At 41.8% G+C, this 6,382-nt stretch overlaps 1 pseudogene; it reads right to left on the bottom strand.

Moving 5' to 3' along the window:
- Nucleotides 1–1,075: 1,075 nt before the first annotated feature.
- Nucleotides 1,076–2,717, bottom strand: LOC112850497 (ATP synthase F(1) complex catalytic subunit beta, mitochondrial pseudogene; annotated as a pseudogene).
- Nucleotides 2,718–6,382: the final 3,665 nt, after the last annotated feature.

The following is a 6,382-nucleotide window of genomic DNA, read 5'->3' as shown; positions in this document are numbered from 1 at the left end:
CAAGTGTCCACCAGGCAAAGCATAATGGAAAGGATTATCTCATTGTAAAAAGAACATGTGTGTGTGCAAAGAGAGAGGCATTGCAGTACAGCCCTAAAATGCTTATGGCTGTTTTCTCAAAGTATTGGGATTTCAATTGGCCTTTACATTCTTCTTTATATCTTTACACAGTTACAATGATTTCACAATTAGTATGCAACTTGTATAAACACTATATTAAGAAACTATTTTACAGTTAAAAATTAGTGCTATTTCAATAAAATTCAATATCCTCACAATAAATAGTTTTACTGATTTATAAAAGCTATTATACACACAGTTTAAAAATAATTAAAAGTGGGGAATTATTATATGGGATCTACATAGTCTCTAGCTTATAAAATATTCTACAGGCATACCTCATAGATATTGCAGGTTTGGTTACAGATGATTATAATAAAGTGAAGATCACAATAAAGTAAATACCACAATAAAGCAAATCATATTATTTTTGGTTCCTCAATGCATATAAAAGTTATGTTTACACTATGCTGTAGTCTATTAAGTGTACAATACTACTATGTCTAAAAAGATATATACAGGGGTGCCTGGGTGGCTCCGTCGGTTGAGCGTCCGACTTCGGCTCAGGTCATGATCTCACGGCTTGTGAGCTCGAGCCCTGCGTCGGGCTCTGTGCTGACAGCTCAGAGCCTGGAGCCTGCTTCAGATTCTGTGTCTCCCTCTCTCTCTACCCTTCCCCCACTCGCACTCTGTCTGTCTCTCTCAAAAATAAATAAAAATTTAAAAAGTTTTCTAAAAATAAAAAATAAAAAGATATATACATATACATATACATATATATGTATATCATCTGAGCTTTTAGTGAGTCACAATCTTTTTTCTGGTGAAGTATCTTGCCTTGATGTTGGCTACGGTGGCTGTGGTGATTTCTGAAAATAAGACAACAGTAAAGTTTGCAGCATGAATTAACTCCCTTTTTTTGAAGAGTGTACATTTTATTAGAAACCTTAAATAATCTTCAGACATAATACAATGTCTTCAGGAAAGGCTCACATGTGGTCTCTAGTATAAACTGAGATTTTTGGATTAGGGGCAAGGAGAGGGACAGCATGAAAAACGAGTGCTTAATTTGCCAAAAAGATCCCCTCATGAATGCTCTTCAGCTAGCTTATCAGATTTTTCCATAGCTTCTTCAACGTGACCTACCATATAGAAGGGCTGTTCTGGGAGATGGTCATATTCACCTGCTAAAATCTGTTAGAATCCTTTGATAGTCTCCTTCATACTCTCCCTCATAGGTATCACCTTCCCCATGTGATCTATGAAAACCTCAGCAATCTGGAATGGCTGACACAAGAAAGGCTGTATTTTTCTGTGCATGGGATACAGTCAACTTGTCTTCCTCAGAAAGTTCATCCATACGCAGGGTGGCAATGATGTCCTAGAGGGATTTTTAGTCCTATAAGATCTTTGGTACCCCATAGGCAACATCATAATACTCATTTCCAACAATGTTGGGATCCAGGATTCCAGAGGTGGAATCCAAAGCATCCACAGCTGGATAGACACCCAACTCAACAATAGCATGGGACAATACAGTGGTAGCATCCAAATGGGCAGGGGGAAGGGTCAGTAAAATCATCAGCAGGTACAGAGGTAATAGATCCCTTCTTGGTGGTGGTGATTCTTTCCTCCATGGTACCCATATCAGTAGCCAGGGTAGGCTGACAGCCCACAGCAGGAGGAATTCTGCCCAATAAAGCAGACACCTCAGACCTAGCCTGGGTGAAGTGAAAGATGTTACCTATAAATAGCAGTACATCTTGACCCTCTTGGTCTCTGTGTATTCAACAACAGTCAGTCCATCCAGAGTTACCTTGTAATGAGCACTAGGTGGTTTATTCATTTGACCATACACCAGCGCTACCTTGGGGGTAGCATCTTTTAAGGTGATAACACCAGACTCAATCACTCATAGTTTGTCATTGCCTTCATAGGTCCTCTCACAAATACCAGAGTATTTGTGACAAACACAGAGTAACCACCATGGGCTTTGATGACATTGTCGATTAACTCCATGATCAGTACTGTCTCGCAAACTCCAGCACCAATAAAGAACCCCGTTTTTCCTCCTTTGGCATAGGGATCCAGCAGATCCACAACCCTGATAGCAGTAACCAGAATTTCTTGTTCAAAACTCATCTCCATGAACTCAGGAGTCTCGGCATGAATAGGTGCAAACTTGATGGGGCCTCCCTCATCAATGATTTCTCCGATGACATTCATGATTCTGCCCAAGGTCTCAAAACCAACAGGAATTTTGACTGGTGCACCACAATACAGGACTTTCTGGCCTCTAACTAAGCCTTCTGTACCCTCCATGGCAATAGTCCTTACAGTGCTCTCACCCAAATGCTGAACCACCTCCAAAACCAACCCTGTCTCTCTGCCTTTCACTTCCAGTACATTTAGGATGGGTGGTAGTCTCTCATCAAACTGAAAACCTACCACTGCACTGATGACCATCAGCATATCCCCAGTGGCAGTTTCTGCCTTCAGGGAAGGAGATGTTTAGGAACATAGTCTCTGGCAAGCTGGAGTGCTGCCAGGGTGGCCTGCAGTAAGACCTAGGCTTGGCATAGCAGTGTGGAGGGGCCAAGTCCCCACAGGGCCCTGGAGGCCAAGGTAGAGGCCACACAACCTACAGAACCCAACATGGCAGATCGTGGGAGTGGACTCTAGCTTTTCTCTTCACAAATAGTTTCTCTGTAGCAGGACATGCTGTTGATAGCATTTTACCCACAGTAGAACTTCTTACAAAATTGGAGTCAATCGTCTCAAACCCTGCCACTCCTTTATCAACTAATAAGATTTAGAAATCTTTTGTTATCATTTCAACAATATTCACAGTATCTTTACCAAGAATACTTGCCATCTCAAGAAACCATTTCCTTTGTTTATCCATAAGAAGTAACTTCTCATACATGAAAATTTTATCATGAGATTATAGCAATTCAGTCACAATCTTCAGGCTCCACTTCGAATTCTAGTTCTTTTTCTATTTCCACCACAGTGGAGTTATTTCCTCCATGGAAGTCTTGAGCCCCTCAGAGTCCTCCATGAGGATTAGAATCACCTTCCTCCAGACTCCTGTTAATGTTGATATTTGGCCTCTTTCCATGAATCACAAGTGCTTTTAATGGCATCTAGAATGGTAGATCCTTTCCAAAATACTTTCAATTTATTTTGCCCAGATCTATCAGAGGAATCACTATCTATTGAAGCCACAGCCTTACAAAATGTCTTTCTTAAATAATAAGACTTGAAAGTTACTCCGTGATCCATGAGCTACAGATTGAATGTTGTGTTAGGCATGAAAACAATACATACATGTCATTGTGCATATCCATCAGAGCTCTTGGGTAACCAGGTACATTGTCATTGAGTAGAAATATTTTGAAATAGATTATTTTTGTTTTTAGCAGTAGGTTCCAACAATGGGCTTAAAATATTCAGTAAATCATGTTGTAAAGGGATATGTTGTCATCCAGGCTTTGTTTTCCATTTCTAGAGCACAGGCATAGTAGCTTTAGCATAATTCTTAGGCCCTAGAGTTTTCAGAATGGTAAATGAGCATTGGCTTCAACTTAAAGTCACCAGCTGTATTAGCCCTTCATAAGAGTATCTTTGAAGCCAGGCACTGACTTCTGCTCTCCAGCTCTGAAATTCCTAGATGGCATTTTTTTTTTCCATATAAGGCTCTCTTTTCTGACCAACCTCTGCTACTTTCAAACTTTTCTTCTGTAGCTTTTTCACCTCTCTCAGACTTCATAGAGTTGAAGAGTGTTAGGGCCTTGCTCTGGATTAGGCTTTGGCTTAAGAGGATGTTGTGGCTGATTCGATCCTTTATCCAGACCACTCAAATTTTCCCCATATCAGCAATAAGGTTGTTTTGCTTTCTTGTCATTCATTTGTTCACTGAAGTAACACTTCTGACTTCCTTCAATAACTTTTCCTTTGCTTTCCAACTTGGCTGTTTGCTGTAAGACACCTACATTTTGGTAATTAATTTTAATTAATTCTAACTTTTAATTTAAAGTGAGAGATGTACAACTCCTTCCTTTTAGTTGAACACTTAGAGGCCATTTGGCCTAACTTTGATATTATTGTGTCTCAGGGAATAGAGAGGCCTGAGGTCAGGGAGAGAAATAGGAGAACAGCCAGTCAGTGGAGCAGTCAGACACACAGAAATTTTAGTGATTAAGTTTGCAGCATTATTTGGGTGTAGTTTATGGCACCTGAAAACAATTACAACAGAAATATCAGAGAGAGGAGATCTAACATGGCTGAGAAGTAGGGAGACTTGAAGTTCCCTCATCCCTCAAACACATCAGTCTAGAGGTTAGAGGACTTTGAATTCCAGGAGTCCAGGTTGCAGAATGACAGAGACATCTCCAGAGGTCCACGGGGACAACCTGGCAGGCCATAGGTGTGTGATTGCAAACTGGGAAAGATATAATGGTCAGCGTAGGTATGGAGGGAAGGGATCCCCTTTTGCGGAGAGACAAAGGGAAGAAAGAGAGGCTGAGGAGTGTATGACTATATTTGGACAAGAGAAAAACATGAACCAGGGATCATTAAAAAAACAAAAACAAAAACAAAAACAGAGAAAGATGCAATTACTAACCATGGGGCTTTCTCCAGACTGGGGTTGGCTGCCCTGTTCTTGCACCTGGGGAGGAGGGGTGCCAGCCCCATGCTTGGTAACTAGTTCAGAGGAGCAGTCCACAGTGGGAGAAAGCAATTCCCTCCCTTGAGTGCTGTGGAAAGAAGGTACATAGCTGTTCAAAGGACAAAGGACCCACCCTGTGCCCACCAGCCAGAGGCCATTTACTGGTGGAGCACAGCAGCACTTCCCTGGAACCAGGACACCCAGAGCAGGACCCTTTAAGACAGTGGGGTTTAAATCCCAGCCAAGCCCCAGGGAGGCAAGGAAGTCAGCAGAGTGGGACAAACTGCCTCGTTCCTGCCTGTATGGCACTGTAAGGAGAACCTTCAGTGGAGCAGAGTGGCACTTCCCTGGATTCAGGGCACATGGAGCAGGACCCTTTAGGATATCTGGGTTTGAATCCCAGACAAGCCCCGGGGAGTCTCAGGACTCTGTGGAGTGGGAAAACAAACAGACAAACAAAAAACGGCCCACTTGCGCCCATGCAGCACTATGAGGACTGTCTGAAGAGAATGGTTTGGGACACCCTGTCTGGGGAGGAGAGACTTGGGATGTCACCATTTTTCTCCCCATCGCCAACAAGGTGGGACCTCAGTGAAAGGACAGTGGGCCCACAGTGGAGATGGGACTTGCCTACATAAAACCACGCCCCTCCATGCCTGGTAACTGCCTATCTATGGAGAGTGACCCTGACCCACCAGACAGCCCCTCCTCCAGACCAGCACTGCCACCCATTGCAAGGCACCCAGTGGTTTTCATTTTCTGATGTAATTCTTCAACAATTCTTTATATATATATTCTTCCTTTTCTCCTTCTTGTTTCTTCCCTTCTTTAGTCTGGTTATTCTGGTTGTTGGCTTGTTTAAGCAGACATATTTAATCTATTCTCTTTATACCTGTTGTATATCTCCTTTATTTTCTTCTCTCTCTCTGGATTAAGCCATATAGATTCTCTGTCTGGTCAATTTTCTTTTCTTTCCTTTTTCTCCACCCCTGTCATTTCTCTCTTTGTATGAGATAAGTCCTCTTCCACCACCACCACCACTTCCCTCTCATTGTTTTTTTTTTCTTGTTTTAATTTTTGTTTTCCAGAGCTGCTTCAATGAACAAATCAAAGCACACCTGGTGGAGGGTCCAAAACCTCATTAAGAGTAGGGAGATGAAGCAACCAGAGTCACAACAACAGAGAGCATGTAACACACTCCAAAATACACCTCCTGAAGGGCCAGGCCATGGACAGTGTATGACCCCTCTTTAATATAGTAGTGCTCGCAGGTGCAAGGCACATAACAAGCTCTTAAAACACATAAGGGACAGAAAACTAGCCAAAATGATGAAACAGAAGAATTATTAAAATAAATTCCAGAAAGAAGTGACAGCTCTAGAATCACTCCAAAGAGATATAAACAATATATCTGATCAAGAATTTAGAACAATAGTCATAAGATTAATTGCTGGTTTTGAAAAAAGCGTAGACGACAGCAGAGAATCTATTGCCGCAGAAATCAAGGAACTATAAAATAGTCACGACAAATTAAAAAATGATGCAAATGAGGTGCAAAATAAACTAGATGTGGTGACAGGGAGGATCGAAGTGGCAGAGGAGAGAGTAAGTGAAATACAAGATAAAATTATGGAAAAAGATAAAGCTGAG

This window comes from Puma concolor, chromosome C2 (genome assembly GCF_028749965.1).
Source record: "Puma concolor isolate L17-30 chromosome C2, mPumCon1.1.hap2, whole genome shotgun sequence".
Taxonomy (NCBI): Eukaryota; Metazoa; Chordata; class Mammalia; order Carnivora; family Felidae; genus Puma; species Puma concolor.
This window is presented reverse-complemented; position numbering and strand designations above follow the sequence as displayed.